This window comes from Equus caballus, chromosome 3 (genome assembly GCF_041296265.1).
Source record: "Equus caballus isolate H_3958 breed thoroughbred chromosome 3, TB-T2T, whole genome shotgun sequence".
NCBI lineage: Eukaryota > Metazoa > Chordata > Mammalia > Perissodactyla > Equidae > Equus > Equus caballus.
Window position 1 is genome coordinate 7,193,250 of NC_091686.1, and position 22,179 is coordinate 7,215,428.

Sequence of the window (22,179 nt, forward strand, 5' to 3'; positions counted from 1 at the left end):
TGATGGACACTAAAAGGCTAATAAAGGAATACTATGATTGCCACGCTCACAAATCTGATAACCTAGATGAAATGGACAAATTCCTTGAAAGACACAATCTGCCAAAACTCACACAAGAAGAAACAGACAATCTGAATAGTCCTATATCTATGAAAGAAATGGAATCAATAAATAATAACCTTCCAAAACAGAAAGCACTGGGTCCAGATGGGTTCACTGGTGAATTCTACCAAATATTTAAGGAAGAAATTATACCAATTCTCTACAGTCTCTTTTGGAAGACAGAAGCAGAGGGAATACTATCTAATTCACTCTATGAGGCCAGCACTACCTAAAACCAAAACCAAAGACATCACAAAAAAGAAAACTACAGACCAATATCTCTCATGAACATAGATACAAAAATCCTCAACAAAATATTAGCAAGTCAAATCCAACAACCTATAAAAGAATTATACACCACGGGTGTATAAATATACACCATGGGTGTATAAGTGGGATTTATGCCAGGTATGCAAGGCTAGTTCAACATTAGAAAATCAATTAATGTAATCCATCACATCAACAGGCTAACGAAAAAAAAATCACATCAATATATGCAGACAAAGCATTTGACAAAATCTAACATTCATGATAAAGACTCTCAGTAAACTAAGAATAGAGTGGAACTTCCTCAACCTGATAAACACCACCTACCAAAAAAACTGCAACTAACATCATACTTAATGGTGAGAAACTAGAAACTGTCCCACTAAGATTAGGAAGAAGGCAAGAACGTCCCCTCTCACTACTTCTTTTCAACATTTTACTGGAAGTCCTAACTAACAAAAGGAGACAGGAAGAGGAAATAAAAGGTATACAGAGTGGGAAGAAAGAAATAAAACTATGCACACAGAAGACATGATCATCTATGTATAAAATCTGAACAAATCAACAAAAAACTACTAAAACTAACAAGCAATTATAGCAAGATAGCAGGATACAAGTTTAATATATAAAAGTCAATTGCTTCCTTACATACCAGCAACGAATAAGTGGAATTTGAAATTAGAAATAAAATATCACTTACATTAGCACCCCCAAAATGAAATTCTTAGGTATAAACCTAACAAAGTATATACAAGATCTATATGAGGAAAACTACAAAACTCCGATGAAAGAAATTGAAAACTTAAATAAATGGAGAGATGTTCCATGTTCATGGACAGGAAGGCTCAATATTATCAAGATGTCAGTTCTTCTCAACCTGATCTATAGATTCAATGCAGTCCTAATCGGAATCCCAGCAAGTTATTTTGTGGATACTGACAAACTGATTCTAAAGTCTACATGGAGAGGCCAGAGACCCTATTTTGGGTCAACACAAGATTGAAAGAGAAGAACAAAGTTGGAGGACTGACACTACCCGACTTCAAGACTTACTATAAAGCTACTGTAATCAAGACAGTGTGGTATTGGTGAAAGAACAGACAAATAGATCAACAGAGCAGAATAGAGCCCAGAAATAGACCCACATAAATCTAGTCAACTGATCTTTGACAGAGGAGCAAAGGCCAAGCATGGAGCAGAGAGAGCCTTTTCAACAAATAATGCTGGAGCAAGCGGACATCCACATGCGAAAAAAGGAATCTAGACATAGACTTTATGCCTATTATGAAAATTAACTCAAAATAGGTCACAGACTTAAATGTAAAACATAAAAGTATAAAGCTCCTAAAGGATAACAGAAGATCTCGGTGACCTCGGATTTGATGATGACTTTTTACATACCACCAAAAGCACGATCCATGAGAGAAAGAATTGAGAAGCTGGACTTCATTAAAATGAAACATTTCTGCTCTGTGAAAAACAAGAAGACAAGCCACAGACTGGGAGAAAACATTTGCAAAGACACATGTGATACAGGACTGTTATCCAAAACATACATACTACTCTCAAATCTCAACAATAAGAGAATGATCAACCCAATCAAAACATGGGCCAAAGACCTCAACAGACATCTCCACAAAGAAGATATGGAGATGGCAAATAAGCACATGGGAAGATGCCCCACCCCATATGTCATCAGGGAAATGCCAATTAAAAGAATGATGACATACCAATACCTACCTATTAGAATGGCCAAAATCCCAAACAGTGACACCACCAAATGCTGACAAGGATATGGAGCAACAGGAACTCACATTCATTGCTGCTGGGAATGCAAAGTGGTACGGCCACTTCTGCAAGACAGTTTGGCAGCTTCTTATAAAACTAAATACTCTTACCGTACAATCCAGCAATGACGATTCTTGGTACTTACCCAAAAGAGTGGAAAATTTGTGTCCACACAAAAACCTGCACACAGATGTTTATATCAGTTTTATTCACAATTGTCAAAACTTGGAAGCAACCAAGATGTCCTGCGTTAGGTGAGTGGATAAACTGTGGTCCATCCAGACAATGGAATATTACTCAGCCCTAATAAGGAATGAGCTACGAAGGCACAAAAAGACATGGAGGAAACTTAATGCACATTGCTAAGTGAAAGAAGCCAATGTGAAAAGGCTACATACTGTTTCATTCTAATTATATGACAGCTGGAAAAGACAAAACTGTGGAGAAAGAAAAAGATCAGGGGTTGCTAGGATTAGTGGGAGGAAGGGATGAATAGGAGGAGCTCAGAGAATCGTCAGGGCAGTGAAACTATTTTGCACGATACTGTAATGGTGGGCACACGTTATTATACATTCGTCCAAATCCACAGAAAGTACAACACCAAGAGTGGACTATAGCGTAAACCATAGACGTTGGGTGATGACGACGTGTCAATGTAGGTTCATCAATGGTAACAAATGTACCACTCTGGTGGGGGATCTGCTTATTGGGAGGCTGTGCATGTGTGGGGCAGGTGATATCTGGGAAATCTCTGTACCTTCGCTCACTTTTACTGTGAACCAAAACTGCTCTAAAAATAAAGTCTATCAAAGTAAAGAGCTGTGTTCTGTCACAGTCTATGGACCACATTTAGAGTTGCACTGTAGACTGTGGACTTTCGAGGTACAGAGACCTTGATTCCTCAACCCTGTGTCCCCAAGTATCTCTGAGAACAGACTAAGGTGGGGGATTTTGAGAAATTTTAGAATAAAGAATTGACCTAACCTGGTAGAGTCTATGAGAGTAACACTGACCTGATTTGGTAACTGGGGCAAGAGTGATGCCATGAACCAAGATGAAACGTTCAGCAGGGCAGAGACAGAAGGTGGCTCAGGGCAGAACAGACAGCGGAGGGGTGATCAGGAGCTGTCCCACTAGACAGCTGAAACTGAGACAGGGCTCAGGCAAGGGAGCAGTACTGAAGCAGAGGGCAGCGCCCCAGAGAGCAGCAACCTTTGAGGGGCACACCAAGGGAGGGAGCCTGCAAAAGCGACAGTCAGGGGCCAAAGAACCCAGGGACAGCAGCATCTCAGAAGCCAAGGACACTGTCACGTGCACAGAGAGGTTAGGTCGGGTGAGATCTAGGCCTTTAGATAACTAGAAGACCAGAGGGCATGGGGACGAATGGACAGTGAGAGTGGAGAAAGCTACCATAAGCACATTTCTACAAACGCATCCTTCTACAAGCTCGGCAGTTAAGAAGGAAAAGATTCCGAGTGGCGCTTAGAGGAAGAGACTAGGTCTAGAGGGGACTTGTAGAACGGGAGTGATTGAGAAAGAGAAATGAAGAGCGGGGATGTTAAGATCCGGAAGAGAGCTAAGAAATCAGGAGAAAATGGAAAAGAGAAAACAAGTGGTTAGCTAGACAGGAGAAGGGATACCCATTCCCCTGAAAAATGAGGGACAGTAGTAAGTAAGGTTGGGCACAGAAACGGTACAGAAATGTGCTGTGGTTTGCTCAAAAAATGATCTAATTTGGTTTTAAAATCAAAAGTCTGCAATAGTTCAGCTTCTCAATGGATGTCAAGGTTTTCAAAGTCAAAATGTGAAGGAAGTACCAAGTTTCAACTTCCTTCTAACTCTAAAACAAGCGTATTCGATCTCAACTCTTTTCATCCTTACCCTTTTGGGCAACCAAACCATCTTAACTTCTCAGGCCCCTCGGGAATAGCCAGGAGCGACTGTCCACACCCGCTCCAGGTTCCTGCCATGAGGAACAGTTCCACCAGCCCCACCTCATCAGGCAGAAAGTCCCAGGAGCCCTGACCCTTTCTTTTTCTTCCTCCTGTGAACATGGCAGTGTCCTCTGGAGGTATAAATGCTCACTATTATGGGATTTCGGAGTCATAAGTTGTCCTCATGAGGTATGTCAATTATATTAAGCAGACACAGACAGGAATATCATAAAAAGCTACCTTCAGGATTTCTAATCTACCAGCTAGACTCTAAACTCTGTGAGGGAGGACCACGCCCACTGTGGCCTCTACTCTGTGGCCCACACTGTCTAGTACCTAAGACCTAGTAGGTGCCAAGTAAGTACTTAGGGAATGAATGTTTGAGGTAATAAGATCCAGGTAACAGTCCATACTAATCACTTAAGTATATGTTGTAATTCAAACTCATCAAGTTTCTAAAAACAAAAATATTCTCCAGAGCTTTTTTCTTGGAAATGTTTCGCCTCTCTCTCTTTAAATCTCCAGGCACAATTGAAATTTAGTGCACTTAATTCACTGACATGTTTGGGGACAACTGCAGCTAGGAACACTCACTTTCCTTCCTTTACACACTTCTGAACCTATGCTTTTCAAAAAAGCCCTGCCCAGTAATACTGAACAGTTCATCTCAGACTTTCTTTTCACAGGATAATTACAACTGCATCATACAACAATAAAAAATTAATAATGAAAGAAAACACATTTTTTGAGAAATCTGCCCTTTAAGAGAAAAAAAAGTGGCACCAGTACGAAAGAATGTTCCCGGCCTGCTGCTAGATTGTGAGTTGCAAGCCCCTTGGATATTCTAGCAGCGCCTCCAAAGCAACTGCCCCGCCCACAGAGTGTCTTTTCCCCATCAGACCTGCTTCTCCTCGGCTCCCCGTCTCACACCACCACCGCCACCACCTCATTGCTGAAGGCCTCTGGACAGCCTCGTTGACACGGGACGCCTTTACCTTCGTGTGTCACCAGTCCTCACTCCTCTTACTTTCCGCATCTTAGTATCCCCCATCAATCCCACAGCCTCGCCCCTTCCCCTGGCCGCTCTCTCGGCTCAGGCAACTGTTCTCTCACCTGAACAATTACTTGCAAAGATCACCTAACTGGTCTCTCACCGTCCCAGCCTGCTGGCCTCCACTGCATCCCACCCGCCACCCAAAAGTGGTATCTCTCAGCACAGAGCTCCTCAGGCGAAGGAAAGATGCAGCCCAAGCTCCCCGGCAGGCACACGAACGCCCTCTGCAGCCTGGCCCCTCTTCCTCTCTCTCTCCCACCTCTGCACACATCCCTCCTGCAGCTCCCAAACTCCTCGCAGACCCCCAAATGCACCCTGCTCGCCCTTGTGCCTGGCCTGTGCTCCCCCGTGTGAAGCCCTCTTCCTTCAGGGCTCAATTCCAATGCCCCCTTCTCTGTGAGGCCTTCCTTGACCTTGCCCACCCTCTGTCAGGCTCGGTTAGGACTGTGCCCCCGTGGTCCCACAGCACCCAGCCTTTCCCTCTCAGCATGCTGTGCTGAAATGGTCTGTGTATGCCTTGTCTCCACTGTAGATGCTAAAGCTCCAAGCTCCACAAGGGCAAACACGGCATGCTGTTCACCATCTCATCTCCAGGCCTGAGCCCAAAGTGCACTTTGCTGAATTCAGGAAACATGCTGCATTCATATTTAATTCCCAGATTTATCACAATGCTAAAACACAGCAGGTATGCAGAAATAGCAATGAATAAACGAAACATTCTATTGGTTAAAACTCAGTTCTGAGATCAATACACTTTAACTTGCTACTTGTATCCATATTAACTTGTTACTTGTACTTGTATTTGGAGCCAAAATGTTTGTATGACACGTACAGATGGCAAGTAGACATTTATTTCTGACGTCTATAGAATAAAACATTACTAAGAATAGGATTGTGATAGAAGCATCTGTAAATTGAATTTCCAGAATTGGGGACGAGCATCTTCAAGTTGGCAGCATTTGCTTTGGAGTCTAAAGATCCTCATTATCACTTAACAGAAAGTCATTTCATCTTCCTGAGACTCAGTTTCTTCATGTGAAAAACAAGTCTTCTCCAGCTTCAAAAGCCTGCAACTGGAAGTAGCATGCTATTTTTATGCACTGAGTTTGAAAGGTATTTTGAATAAGAAGGCTCCTGGAAAAAATTACATAGTGTCCTAGCGCGTCTTGCAGCTGACACTTATTCATACACGAAGTTTAAAGATGGCAAGTGGGTTAAGGTAATTCAGCAATAAGTTGCCCTAAACACATTTTGTGGAGAAAATATACATAAACAATTATAGACAAAATTATAAAGTGCCTGGTGTTTTAAAGGAATACACAGAGAATACAGCAATCATGGCCGAGTCAGGAAGTCTACTGGTAACCAACCTATGATTTGCAGGATTTGTAAAATTTTTTTTAAAAAACTGTCCAAAATTGCACCGTTTTCTTTTCCTTTTATTTTTTTAACTGCTAAACAGTATTACAAGATGATTCCACAATGCCTGGTCATTACATACACTCTGAACTTTCAAGTCACCAACCTTTCACAAAACACAATGCATTTTGGCCTCCTCATTGGCAATGCCATAGAGTTGAGGATATTGGAATCGATATTATTACATTTAAAATCCCGATTATCTTACTTTTGATGCCTTTTGTAACCACTTTGGTCAAATCTATGATTCATATAAATTCAAAGAAACTCTAATAGACCCTTCCATCTCTTCCTTTTTCCAAGGTCTCAAGTTAAAGGGACCTCGGTCTATTAGAGCTTCCTACTTCAGCCCCTAAAATTGCATGCATATTTAGAAAAGGCTCTTCTCTCTCTTACTACCTTGAACACTTTAAGAAAAATGCACAGAAATAGTTGTATTTTTTTAGGTTGCTCAAAATAGTTTCTTAGCAAAGCCATCAGCTCTCTATATAATCTTACAAATGTACTATTCTTTAGGAAACTTTTTATCTATATGAGATCTTGCAATTTTAACTTTGGAGCTCTTCCAAAAGAACTTTAAGTTCTTTTGTTATTTTACGCCTAAAATAAACAAAAATTTTCAAAAGTATTATGGTCTTATAGATAATGCATTTAAGACCCCAGAAAAGTATAAAACATCTTATCCCTTATCAAACATAAAAGGAGGAAAATAATATTCTGTCTTATACATAGACACACACAAACAGATCGAGCTTCATTACCTGAAATATATTTCCAAGCCCTAGTTTTAGGCGGAAGAGTATCCATTTGTTTTTTTACTCAAATCCACATATTTAAATTCAAACATTACTCAAAAAAAAGCTTGCTGCATTTCTGGCAAGTTCCTAAAACATAGCAAGCTGTTAAATATACTTTGGGGCAGTGACATAGCCCTTTGATGCCCCAGGAAATTCTAGCCAGACCAGATTCCACTGCACTTCCAACCAACCACACTGCAGCTCATCTCCCCTTTCCGATGGGCGCCCTCTCCACATCGCACAGGCGCACAGCGCTCCTGCAGAATTCCAGCCTGCCGCTCTCTGTGAGGCCTGCTCCAGGGTCCCAGCTCCCTGGTCTCTCTCCTGAAGCGTGAAGGCTCTGGATTTGTACTAACACATAATCATGTTGGTCTCTCTCTTTTTCTTTTTACTTTTCTCCTCTCCCCACCCCGCAAGCAAAGAGCCATGAAAACCAGGCTAAGAGAAGAGGGGCTGTGTTGCTCTTCTTTACTGTTAGCTCCCAGCGCCTAGAACTGCTGGAACCTGGGGCGCTTCCATTGCTGCTTAATGACCAGTGACCACTGATACTTAAAGATTCCAAGTGTACACATATCTTTTATTTAGGTCATTTTTAAGGGCAAGGACTATTTTATTATCTTATGTCATTTCTATCACTATGGTCATGACCACAATGGGCTAAAGGTGAAATTACATTTAGAAGCATTGAAAGATTGAAAGAGCCTAGTGTCTCACTCAAAAAAGCTAAAGATTGATAATATTGGCTTTTGTTAGAAAGATCACCATAACTAGCTAATGATATCCAATGTTTCTAAAAAAGAAATGGAACTGCATCTTCAGTGAGAGTTCTAAAGTCAATATATATGGTAGAAAATAAGAGTAAAAATTACCCTTGAAAATCTTTCCAGTGGGTCTCCCTAGAAATATAGCACAGATGGTTTTGTACATACCTCACTAAGTCTCAGTAAGCATAACAGTATAATTTCCAGGTTTGGAACTAAGCCGTTTCTCCCATTAAGCATCTGTAAAGTAGTTGCATTTTCAGGAGCCATACTAGGAAAAGATACTTTTCGTTTCTTCTTTCCCTCTTTTTCCTACTAAGTGTATAGAGTTGAACTAAATGAGCGTTAAATGCAATTCTACTGAACACAAATTGTAAAGATAGTGACTTAATTCTACACACAAAAACTATGGGGGAGAGGACAGTGACAAACGCTAGTCTCTCAATTCAGAAACTATCACAAGGCATTCTGGAATGTCAGGTCTCTGTCAACACCTGGAAAATCCCCCAGTTTTTCCAAGTAACCTGTCAGCTTTGCAACATCTTTTCTATAGTGTATGTCTCCCTTTATTCCATTACACAAACATTTTACCCCAAAAAAGAAGCAATTTTTTTCAAAAGCACTACTCAAAAATAAGAACAGAATCTAGGTTGTGGAAAATGTTTTTGGATATCTGGCTACACGTTATTTAAGATAGTCTGTATGTTTTAAAATCATAAACAAATGCAGTTAAAGTAAAAATGCCACAAAAATGTGGATGTCCTCCTTGTCTCCGCTTCCACACACACAGAATCAAGGTGAGTTTCAAAAAGCAGTTCTCTATGTAATTATCAGATGAGCCACAACTGCACTCCTGGGCACTTATCCCAGGGAAATGAAAACTTACGTTCACACAAAAACCTGCACAAGAATGTTTACAGCAGTTTTATTCATGATAGTCAAAACCCAAAAACAACACTGAAGCTCCCAACAGCCCCAATGGTGAACGGTTAAACGAACCGTGGGACAACCAGACCACGGAATACTACCCAACACTGAGAAAGAACAAACTCTTCATACAGGCAAGTCGAATCTCCAGAAAATTATGCTGAGAAAAGGCAAAATTCCAAAAGGTTACAAACTATATGATTTCATTTATATAACATTCTTAAAGAGACAAATTATAGAAATGCAGCACAGACTAGTAGTTGCTAGGGTTAAGGTGGGGAGGGGATGAGGGGGGGCAGGAGAGAAGGGAGTACGCATTTAAAAACGCACTTCAAGGAGTGCTTGTGGTGATGGAAATGTTCTGTATCTGGACTGTATCAATGTCAACGTCCAGGCTGTAATATTACACTAGATATTGCAAGATGTTACTGTTGGGGGAAACTGGGTAAAGTGCAGGGGGACCTCTCCATTCCTTAGTACAACTGCATGTGAAACCTATAATTCTCTCAAAATACAAAGTTTAATTAAAAATAAAAACAGAAATACTCTAGCCTAATAAATTTATTTTGCCACATTGAGATCTGAGCTTAAGAATTCATCACAGCACTTTGACCCTTTGTAAAAACTACAGAAGTGGATGAAGTACAATCTGGGTCACTCACAAAACAGCAACTCCCAGCAGCGTCTACAAGCGTCATCAGCATCTGTGAGTCTGCCCAGCTCCCTCGCCAGGGGCTCTCTCCGGCCAGACAGACCCCTTTCTCAGTGTTCACACCACAGAGGCCGGAGGCCTGCCTGCCACAGAGGAGTCCTTCCGTGTTCCTACAGCTGCCACAAAGGCCACAACAAGGAATTTCCCAATGGCAAGGCAACCTGTCATTATTCTACCCAAATGTAAGAACTCTGTGAAAGAAATGGATGTCAACCTTCTTTATGTAAATCAAACATTCAAACACATAACAAATGCTCTGCCAGTTAGGGCAATTTTTTCTGGTATCTGAGTTGAGCTAATAGATTTGTCTCAGGAAAAAATGTTCTATTCCAGGGAGACTAATATGGAGAATAAAATATATATACAGATGCCTTTCAAGTCTTTTTTCTCCCAAGAATATACCAGAGTCATGTTAGAAGGTGATTTTAAACCTACTCTAATAATATCAGATTGCCAGAAGAATTGCTAGGATGGAGAAAGGCATTTTTTAACCCTTTTTTTTCAGGTATAAACATTCGTTCAATCCAATAAAGACATTTTAGAAAAAAATTCAATATATAAAATTGATTTAATTTTTTCTATACTTTTGACTAAAACAGAAAATGGTGATACTCTACAATACTAAGCATTTCAAATAAAAGTGGTGATCAAGAAAAACATAACCTTCTTCTGCATGACAACTGAGGATTTTAATTGGAAAAATGCTGTAGTCTATAAATAGGAACATCCAAACATATTTAAACCACTTGAGCACTTGATTTTTCCATGTCCTTTGCATCTAGAATGAACAGACCACAGGAAATTTCAAAGACCGATAGCTGAATCTAAAAGGAAAAAAAAAAATCCATTTAGTTGTCACGATCACTGTCACCATCAATCCCTAATATCTTATACTTCACCGACCGCACTTAACTTCGCCGCGCTGCTTCATGCTAGGGGAAGACAAATCACTAATCAATTCTGTACACTAATTAAAAATGCTACCTTTAGGAGGCATTTTAATAACTTCGTAATAGGGGTGAGTATTTCCTCTAAATGCTTATTTTAAAACATTTCGATAACACATTAGTGAGGACACACTGAACATTTGCAAACACTTAAAGCTACAGTCTCCATAAACTATCAAATTGCTCCCCAAAAGTGGTGGTACAATTCCGCAACTGGCTGAGGTCACGTGGAAAATAGAATTATATGCTAATTTGTTTCTATATTAAGTTATCATCGAAGGTCAGACCAAACACAGTAAAATGAATTCTGGAAAAAAATTAACTAAGTAGATCGGTATGTACCGTATCAAAGTCAACTATTTATCTTAATAGATACAAATACAAGAAAGATTTTTACGACGAGGGCATTTTCTCCTTTTCAAAAAATAAATGTTTTAACCAACCCCAGGCAATAACTTGCATGATTTAAAAACACTTTACATAAATAGTTTTTCCCTAAAGGAGAACAAGGGCAGGACATTCTTTTCAAGGGGAGACAAGAAACGGAGAAGGGCACAGTATCCAAAAGAGAAGAATTTCCCCAGAAAAAGCTTTACTTTATCTACACATTTATTAAATTTAATTCAGGTAAACAGGTCTACACATGTACTGTGAAATGAACACACGGGATTAAAGGAACGATGGGGTCACGAGGTGCTGACTGTAACACAGTTATTATTTTACTCCAAGATAAACTGGATGACAACACAGATGCTTTCCTGAGCGTGGATTTGTCTGAAGAAATTTGTTTTATTTTAAAAAACTATTGAGGGAAAATCTTGGTCCCTTTTTCTCCCGCAGGGCTAGCTATGGATGGGCCTGCTCCTTGGGTGAGGTCTGTGGACGCTCCATCCACTCAGAACTACACACTAAATGAACGGCTGAAGAATCTGGGCCACCGGTTTCATATATGATGATGGTGCATCCCTCATATTTTTATTTTCAAAGATCCTTTCATAGAAAAAGGGAAAGGATTTGGGGAGGGGCGACAAAGAAATGAACTCCCACAGCATTTGAAACCAGGGGACCAGGAGATTTGCTCAAGCAGCCAGCTTCCTGCAGGACAGAAAGCAGGGGAGGGACAGAGAGCGTCTGTGTCATGCCCTTAGGCAAATTCCGGGGAAAAAGAAAACAGTATTTTTTGTTCTACAGTTCATCCTTTTTTCCATTAAAAGTATGTTTATATTTTTCATTTTATTGCAACATGTCCAACGCCACGCTCCAAGAGAACTAGCACTCACAAGGAGCCATCTGAATTTCCTTTAAATCACAACTCATTCTTAATTTCTAAAGAGACTTTACCTATTGCTTTTAGTAAGATTTCATTACTATTAGTTATAAAATATGTTAGGCTCCCATGAAACGTCAGTCTGACATCCTGCTCACATGCCTACTTTTCTGCTATATATCACCGGCATTGTTTACCCTATCTTGTCCTCACCGACTTAGATATGGAGATACATATTCAGGCATAGAATCTTCAGGTTCCTTGAGGGACTATAAAATAAAGCTATATACTTCCCTATCATTCTCATTTGAAGGACCTTATGTATTGGGATCTTAATCCTTAAAAAGTTGAGAATTACATTAAAAAAGGGAGAAAATTCCGACAAAAATAAAAACATGCACTGATGCCTAAAACATCATGACGTAAGTACATTAATCTTCATTCCCACTGAGAGCAATCTGATGTCCCGGGACTGGGGACTATTCCACCATGAAATACGGCACATTAAATACTACAATAACCCATTTGAGATGTCTTAAGATAATTATTATGTCATCTACAAATGACTGTACATATAGTTCTATTTTAATATTCATTACTGGAGGTTCCAATGTAAAATACGTTGAAATGGAAAAAATATTCAATCAGGTAAAGATAAGATCAAGCAAACCAGTAGCCGTTCTATGACTAAAGTAAGACTCCAAATAAGATTTGAAAAAGAATCGATAAAAGCAAGGGCAAAATATTTGGACCCTGGTTATCACAAACAACCTATCATTCCTGATGGTTTGCACAGAAGACTCCTCTCCACCAGCTAGCTGAAAAGAATGAAAAGCTTCTTAGAACCAGCTAAAAAGAAAGTCTTTACCATGCTCCTTGAAAAAGCTCATTTTCACATTACTCAGGCTTCATTATGCTAAATCAATATTCGTTTAGTCACTGGGGTTATTGACATATTTTAAAATAAAAGTATACCCTTCAGCTACTGCACTCATTACAGGTAATTTGTCTTGTCAGAGAGCAGGGAATATTATCCTAGTCTTTCAGGGGCTGACAGCCCATGGAAATACCTCCCCATGGTTACAACTGTAAATAATTTTAAGGTAAAATATTGAAAAATCAATGACTGTTTCCTACAATCTGTCACAAACAAATCAATCATAATCTGTACTGCCAGAGAGTATGACGTGAAGGAGACGGGAGCAGATGCAATGCTTGGCTGGAATCTCTCATTTCAGAATCACTTCACATAATGGTGTCATCATTTAAACACTTAACAGTCAGTGCAACTGCCACTGTAACATCTAGTTGGACAAAACCACAAGGAGGGGGAGGAGAAAATGCCATCACTATTATGTTAACAAACATTTAATTTAAATGGTTGCTGCATTAGTAAAGTCCAGCTGAAAACAGTTTTACCTGCCTCCTTTCACAGTCCTAAATTAATCAAAGCTGATTTTTTATGTACTACTGCTTAATAAATCAGCCCATGACTCAAAATTTGACTCTCTAAAGCACATATACCTTTTATTTTAAAAGTCCATTATAGAGAATAAAATTTGGAATTAATAAATAAGACACTTGGGTTGTAGAATATCTATAATTCTATCTATATAACACAGACAAAAGATAGTGTCACAGATGTCAAGATTATACTTTTAAAGTAGGTTTAAAGGTCTCAGTTACCCAGATATTAAATTTTATTCTTTCTTTATATTAATACACATTACATTTCAATTTTGCAATATTGTAGCATATTTTAAGATGACCAGCAAGACCTGGTCAATTCGAAAGTACCCTTGCATTCCATACACAAGCTGTACCGTAGACTGATATTTTAAAAGCTGGAGTAATAACCCAAGTATATGAGGTGTAAAAGTTGGTCAAGGTCATAATATTGAATTGTTTTGCAAATGTAAACTGCTTTCCAAGTAATCACTTTGATATCATCATTTTTTCTAGGCTCCACTTTAATGGCTTCCTCAGCTGCTTATAACCTCTGCCCAGGCATTAATGAAAGAATTTGAGCTTGGTATATTTCCCCTTGCTGCTGTGTTAACCAAAAACATTATTTGATTTAAAGAGTCTTTTTCCCGAAGGTTTTTGTTTTTAAATGTATATTGGCCTTTTGAATGGAAGAAACTGATTTTAGCCACCACATTGCTTACCATTTCCTAACTGTATAATTAGACACCATGAAGCCCTTTATTGTTCTATTAATATCCATCCAATAGATACAGTTCAGGGAGTAGTTATTTTTGTTTACTAGAAAAGTATATTGTTTTTCTTAAAAAGGAAAAAAAATAGATATAAATACCAGTACACAATTTAAGCCTGCATAAACATTCTTAGACACAGTAATTGGTCTTTTATAAAAGGGTTTTACTCTGTTTTCAATTTAACCTGCATATGCAATATGGCGACATAGCATAAGAAGATAAAAGCTTTTCTTATTGATACAAATTGAACGTAACTGTTGTTCCTCAAGACTCTTAGATTCATTCTTTAACACCAACATTAGGTTTTTGAAACTGAAAAAGCACATGGGTAAATATCAAAGACATCGTCCAGAATAAAGCAGCTTCCGTTCCACGAGAATCCTGGTGACAGCTGCAAAGGAAGCAGCAAGCCAACCCAGCGAGAGGAGAGGGAAGTGTCACCGTAGCCCAGGATGACACGAAAAATGGACAGGGACCTAAAGCTGTGAACCCGGAAAAGCACCATGTGTACCAGCTCCCGGCCTCCAGCCCACGGGAGCCGCCCAGGCTGGGCCTAGCTCACTCCCTGGCAGAGCTCTGCAATCAGTTGTCCACCACCAAGGCTCCCACTCAGAGTCTGGCTGTGGCCGCCAGGAAATGGCCCTGCAGAGCGCAATCCCCCAGAGAAGGCACGAAGCCTGGGAGGGCGACCAGGACGGCTGAGCAACACGCTAGCTGCACGTACCGTACGTCCACCAGGCGGAAAGGAAAGCCAGCAGAACTGCGCGGGCCTCCATCACAGGCCGCGTTCTCAGAAAGCAGCTATTTTAAGGGTGCTGAGCACGCCTAGATGAGATTCCTCAGCTCTCCCAACACAGCCCAGAGCCCTCGAGAAGCAGCTCACAAACTCCGTGCGGGAAAGTCACACCGTTTTCATACCCCGAATTTAAAGAAACTGCTGTGTACTAGATAAAGTTCTTATATGTAATAAAGGCTCGGGATTACAGAGGAAAGAATTCTTTTAAAAGAGATAATATTACCTCCCTATCTTCAGAATCTCCTCCTTCCACAGCCAGTACAGTAGCTCCATTATGAACTGTAGGTTCTTAAAAAGAAAAACAGCAATAGTTAGCTTCATCTTTCCCACCACTTCCTTCCTTCACGGAATTACAATTTAATTACCAATACTTCAATTGATTTATTCCTGAATGATACATTTCTCAAAAAGCATACTCTAGCTGTTTCCACTAGAGAACGTTTAGTACAACCTTCTCAATTAATCAACCGTAATCCATTACTGTTGAAAGCACGTTTTCTTCATATTTTCAAAAGAGTGGGGAACCCCACACCTATTTTATTTAAAAGGAGAATTAGTTTTAATACTTTGAATACTATTAATACACATGAAATATGAATGAATAATAAATTTTGGTGGACAACAGATATAAAACTCAACCAATTTGTTTACATGTTTAGATTTTTTCCTATGTTTATCCTTAGGAAGAAAAAAACCCCCAATCTTCCTGTCTTTGAAATTCAACTTTACACGTGGTTAAAAACAAAAAGACTGAGCTTAAAGGCAAACAAAGAGAAATCAGGTTGCTCACTGATTAATATTTTCTTTCTATCTGTGCTGTATATTTTCTAACTTGCTGTAATGCTTGAGCTCTTAGTCAGACGTGAAACCTCTTCTCCATATGACTCAGTGATAGGGGAACATAACTAGTTTAAAAACAATTACACCTTGCTTCCCAGGACATTAGAAATCACTTTAACGCCTCTGAAAGTATTCACAGAGAAGCATTCGGTCTACTGCAGGCTGTACTAACTAGAGTTGGCTTCCATAAAATTACTTTTTTTGGCCATACAACCATCTTTTTTACTTAACAAAATGTTCTCTATCACTACACCGAGTTCCTTGCTCTCCTCACTAGACAACATGAATATTCTGCAAAGTAATTTTTTCTCATAGCTTTTCTCATCTCACCTTATTTTGATGAGAAATGACAAGTTTTACACACACCTGGGCACTCTGTCACTAAGAGAGTTTGGTGCCTATGACTGAAGCTGATACTCCCACTAAATTTATTCTTAAAAGAACTGGGTAATGAAAATAATCAAAAACTGTAATTTGGTATAAATAGATTATTTCCTTTAAGTAACAATTCTGTTTCTATAAAATATCATAACCTTAGTCTTGATTTTTATGAAAAGCACTGAGTTTATAAATTTCACTTCCCAACGATATCATTAAAAATAAATTATTCACTGGATTTCCATGAATCAAAAATTTTCTATTTACAGAAACTTTGTTTAATGCATTAATAAAATTTTAATAATCAAAGGCCTCAAGTGACAATCTCTACATTCTGTACTTAGTCCCTATTACCAACGTAAATACTTTGGTAAAGCCAACACGGACGTTACTTTGGGTTTACTCCGCACACAGCACACCGTGTGCAGACACTCACTTGTGCAGGAGCCTGGGGAGGGGCAAGGACAAATTTCAGCCAACATCTGGAGGAGCCCCAGAGTCCAGAGTGAACTTAGCTGAAAACATCCAAATGTATTATAGAAGCATCACACTTACCACCTACACAGAAAATGGAAATGATTCTGTTTAAGGAAACACAGAAGACTAGTTAAATACTTTGGGGATACTAGATATGAATATCTAATCTAATTTTCTCCAAGGTATCACCCCATATTACTGCAAATAAACAAATAAAGGCTGTATCAAGGTGTGGAATATCATTAGCCTGAGAAAAGGCTAGAAAAATGGATTATATAAATGACAACTGCAGGAGAAAATTATATTCCCTTCTCCCGAACAAATGTTAAGTGCATCCTTACTAATAAAGACTTAAACTCAAACTACATTAGAATATACTGGTTTTCAATTCTGAAGCATCTAAGTTAATTTGCCAAGCTGAACTGGTACTTAGGTATGTTCTAGCTATAAAAATACTGCAGATTTATGCAGAAATAAGTCATGAGTATCACACTTTACAGCAATGCTGTGAAAGCAAATCAGAGTCATTATTGGATGAGAAAAAAAATAATTCCAAGCTTTTATATCTTCTTGGAGTTGCATCAGCTGCTAGTCTATTAAGAACAATTATTCTCTATAAAACGGCTAACAATTATACTAAAAAGATGTTAAAAATACAGAAGCCAACACAATGTAGAAATTGAAGGAAATATACAAAGATACTGAGGTACCAGTAAACAAAACAGGCTGTGCTATCTCAGAGTTAAAGCATTATTCCAAAATATGATAGTGTTTTCATACTCTATTTTAAAGAACATGTTTAATTCACTCAGGAGCATATGATTTCACTTAACTGCACATTATCAACTGGAGAACACTTAAATTTTTCCTAGGATTTCTATAATGCAAAAATATATTCATAATTATTTGGCTTTATTCATTAAAACAGATGATAGGTAATTAGCTCATATCCCTATTTCATTTCTTTGAACACAGCACATCAAATGTGAAAATACTACATGGATGACAGCAGAGGATGCTGATCTTTGCTGCTAGAAAAAGAGGTTGATGGGGGAGCTGGGGGATAAGTGAAACAATTATCTCAAAATTAATGCTCGTGTTTTAGTTTCACCAAACAAATCTAAATAAGTCTTTCTTTGATTTTGGTCTGCCTTGTAATTCTAGCCAGCTAATTATCCTTGGACTCACAAATGAGCTGTGACTCCACACCTGGCTTGTCCGATCATACGCCTATGGCCTCCTCCACTTTCATTTCCTCTTGCTACAATAAGTTTCAATATTAAAGAAAAACATTCACACATCTTACATACACACTGATGGACAGCCAGCTTCCAGGAAATCGTGAGCTACAAAGAGAGGGGGGAAATCTTAACGCAATACTTATGTTAAAGGGTATTAGGTGCTGGGTAAGCCAACGGTAATATAATCAACCACATCCGTCTTGCTATTGTTTTTGCATTCAGAGATTTGAAGGACGGGACAGTAATATTATTTTAGTGCTCGCCCAGGTTATGATTCAGATCCCTATACTAATAAGAGGCTAAATGCACGGTCTTCCCTTGCTCATCAACTCAAATTGGCAGAATAATATTTTGGAAGAAATAAAACAGTTTCCTTCTATTTCTGGAAATAAAAAACAAGGCACTCCATAAACAAGGTAGCTAGGTACTTGATGATATGAAAAAAGAAATTGTTTTAGATCATTAAAACATTCCAGGAGACTGCTTTCCAAAAAATGAAGTGGCATAAATTTCTCATATATTTTCCTTTTTATTGTGTCCCTGTTTCTGCACATTAAGCATGCTTTCCTCTTTAGATTTACTCTGAACACTACTAAACGTTTGCTTAATAACATGCTGCCCTACTTCTGCTTTTCTTTCTAAATTAGTCACCATTATTCCACAAAGATAGAGCACAAAGAAAGCCGACAAAGGCACTGCCAAAAAGCCACAAGTAGTATTAGTACATGCCAGAATGCTTAACATTAAACTATCATTTCTCTCTAAAAGTCCTGTTGCCAAAGTGCTCACAAAATCTGGAAGCTCAAAGACACGTTTCGAGTGTAATTAAATTCTCCAAAAGCAAAACTGTACAAAAATATGCCGCCCTTCTTATGTCACCATTTTATAGACAACATTTTCTCAGGATCTTAATTAAGATAACGATGCACACCTGTGTCAACATTCTCTGGCAAGACAGCCTTATCAATCATAATCCTTTAAGTACACGCCAAAACAGCAAAGCGATATGACAGGAACAATCTGTTGCCTTTCCTAGGGTGGTGGTGTGTCTCTCCCACAAGGAGGATGAGATCTGTAAAATACAGCAGCCCTACTTTTATGAGTCTTTAAAGTTTTAACTGTAAACAGTTATTACACTAAATAAACAGGAATAACCTCTTTTGCACTTGATTTAAACAATGACAACTGCACAGCCAAAACTCCAAGGGCAAGCTCTCAGCCATGTCTTGGCAATACAATTGTGGATCTTATTTGAAAGCTTTAAATTTTAAGAGTTGTGCATGATTGGATCGTTGCAGACATGACAAACCAATAAACCCTTAGCAAGTTTAAAAAAAAATCAGAATTGTTTGAAGTCCTACGTTAAAAACAACCAGGGCATACCTATCCCTAGTCTAAGTTAAAATGTTCAGAAAGATACAAATGCAATACTAAGCCAAAAAAAAAAACAAAAACAAAAACAAAAAAACAAACAGTCCTTTTGGTAACCTTGCATACGAGAGAAGAGAGCTCCCACCTCTGCTGGGGAGAAGGCTTCAGTGACCAGAGCCCAGCGAACTTCTGCTAACAAGTAAGCAGGTTCCCAAACGGGAAAGCTGATGGACAAACGGGGAAGAAGAGGCGGAGAGGGGAAGATATCGTCACCACTACCAAAAGAAAAAGTTAAAACCTCGTGCTAAGCAGCAAAAACGTGAAAGCTTTTACATGAAAACGGAGAAAACCCGCCAGATGCTATCTGAATCCCGTCTGCCTGCTAATGATCAGTTCTTCCCTTTCACATATTAACACAAGTCTATCTCAGACGCCGGCGGCCGCGGCCAGCCGAGCAGCAGAGCCATCAATGTGCAAATAAAGCAGAAAATAGAGACATCCTTAAGAAATGAGTCTTAAATTTGACGTAGAGCGGAGGTGACAACCACAGCAACACAACCATAAATTCTCAATGCTTCAGTATCTTTCAGGATTCTCTCCAGTCCTCCCCGACACCAAAAAGAAGACAGTAAAAAGGAAGGGGTGGGGGAGAGGGGAGGGGGGCAGAGCCCAGCGGCCCAGAGTGGCAGGATGATGTAATGAGGATGTCTGTGTGACAGACTCGGATTCTCGGTGGCACAAACCTCCATGGCTCCATTTCAGAAACCAGCATCCTGGACGAGAGCCGAGAGGGTGAAGCCGCCACGCGTGGATGGACGGGACACGCCCACGCGCGCCCGCCCGCGGACCGCGACAGCAGGAGAGGCCCGCCCTGCACGCCCGCGGGCCGTGCCCACGGGGCGCCCGGCGGCGTCCATCGGGGCCACGCGGGGACGCGGATGCGCCGGCACGGGGGACGCGGGCTCACCTCTCCTCCGCCGCGCGGGCCGCGGGCCGCGGACGCTCCCTCGTGGCTGGCGCGAGCCCCCGGCGGGCGGCGCGCGCGGGCCGCTACCGACCGTTACCGCGAGGGGCTGCGCCGGCGGCGGCGGCGGGCGGAGCCGAGGGCGGGCGCTGCGGGCGGAGGGGCCGCGAGAGGCGGGAGGAAGGAGCAGGGAAGACACGCTTGGGGCGCTGCCCGCGCCCGCCGGGCCTGGGCCGAGCCGGGAGACAGCCGCCACCGGCCGGCGGCGCGCTCCCTCCCGCTCGGGCCGTCCGGGCCGCGCGGCCTCGCCCACTCGGCCGACTGGCAGCCGCCTGCGCCCGGCCGTGCCCGCCGCCGCCACCACGGGCTTCCCGTCTCCATGACAATAGCGCGCCGACGCCCCGCCCCGCCCCTCGGCGCTACCACTCGGAGGGAAGGGGACTTACGTCGCCGGAGGGCGGGGCCAATCGAGGCCAGCGTCCAATTAGAGGTGGAGGTTGGGAGGGATGGGGCGGGGCGGACCAGGAGCTTCGCGGAGAATGTCCGCTTGAGGGGCGGAGCCTGGAGGAGTGACGGCGGGGAGGAGTCAGCGCGCGTGCGTGAAGTCGCGCTGCCCAGCGAGTGCGAGGGTGCGGGGTGGGTAAGGGTGCGGGGTCTGGGGCTCGGGAAATAAAGCGTATCTCATCTGCGGAGCCATTGCGAGAAACTTTGTGTAGAGTCATGCTTGAGCGTGCGCGGGACCCCACCATGAAAGGCCACAATGTCCCTGATATACTGAGCTCCAGCGGAGTGCCCAACACTGTGCCAACCCCTGTCCTGGTTCACCAGCGCCCCTGTCTGTCCCGGAGTTCGAGTGCGTCTGTGGCTTCTGTGGCGGGTGGCGGCGCGAGGAGGAGAGGCGCGCAGAGGGTCTGTTTTGCATTCTAACTGCGTGGCCGTCGTGGGCAAGCGCTCTGCCTGTGACTCAGTTGTGTGTGTTTGCCTTGCCAGCGCCTCGCTGAACAAACAGTGGTTGGGTTGGGCACTGCTCGGCGAAGTGTTTGCAGTGGAGCGTGGGCGGGTGCGAGAGTGCGAAGGGGAAGGGGGCCCGCTCCCTCCACCGCCACCACAGCCTGGCCGGGCCAGCTACGGAGGGAAAGCCCTGAAAAACAGACAGCGAGGCACGGCGGGGCGGGCGCGGGTGTAGTGGGGTCCGGAGACCTACTCCAGTGTAGCTGCTTCGTCGTCTGGCAGCTCCTGCCACTACTTCTCCTCTAAAAAAAAATAGGTTACCCCTGTACTCCCAGGCCCCCCGGTGTCTTCTCCCTCGCCATCTGGCAGGGAGTTGGTGGAAAGGAGGCTGGGCCGCGACGTGCAAACGTCCAAGGCCTTGTCACTCGCCCACCTGCTGCTGCTGGCTGCCCAGGACAGTCATCCTGGACTCCCTACGCTCTGGACGCGGGCATCCATCCGGCTCTCCCAGGGACTTTCATTCCGGGTCTCTAACTCGCTCTCGGGCCCCCTGGCTTGTGGGGAGAAGCCAGGGCGGGTGGACGGCGATCCGTCTCGGAGCTCAGCCTCCTGGCGAACAAGAAATCCGCTAACTCCGTGATTTACTGTGGCGAGGAGAGAGCAGCGCGTCCGCTGGCGCGCAGTCCGCGGCCTCGGTCCCTTTGTGCTTCGGAGCGGCCCGACCCGCGACCAGGGCCCGCCGTGCGTCGGAAGTGCCGCTCCACCCCAAATGAGCAGGGGAGGAAAGTTGGAAGAGATCGGGGCGCCTGGGATGTGATTGTCATCCTGGGGCCGGCGCTCGAGAGTCTGAGAGAGAGAGAGAGAGAGAAAGAGAGAGCGAGAGAGACGGGGAGGGGAGGGGAGAGGAGAAGAGGGGAGGGGGAAGAAAAAGAGGAGGGGGGAAAGGAGGGCTGCGGAGGAGAGGCGG

The 22,179-nt window shown here is 42.0% G+C and overlaps 1 long non-coding RNA gene across 7 annotated transcripts in view; it reads right to left on the reverse strand.

Moving 5' to 3' along the window:
• The window catches only part of LOC102148326 (uncharacterized), a 60,280-nt gene extending 38,220 nt beyond the window's left edge, over nt 1-22,060 (reverse strand). The window contains exons 1-3 of one of the 7 annotated variants that reach the window (XR_011436858.1): nt 20,265-20,400; nt 16,645-16,766; nt 15,214-15,278 (exon numbers count right to left, since the gene is read on the reverse strand). This is a non-coding gene — a long non-coding RNA (uncharacterized lncRNA). Of the gene's footprint in view, nt 1-15,213; nt 15,279-16,644; nt 16,767-18,857; nt 18,998-19,442; nt 19,462-20,040; nt 20,641-21,645 lie in introns of those variants that run through there. The other 6 variants (XR_011436859.1, XR_011436862.1, XR_002806769.2 and 3 more) reach the window with 6 other exon arrangements.
• Nucleotides 22,061-22,179: the final 119 nt, after the last annotated feature.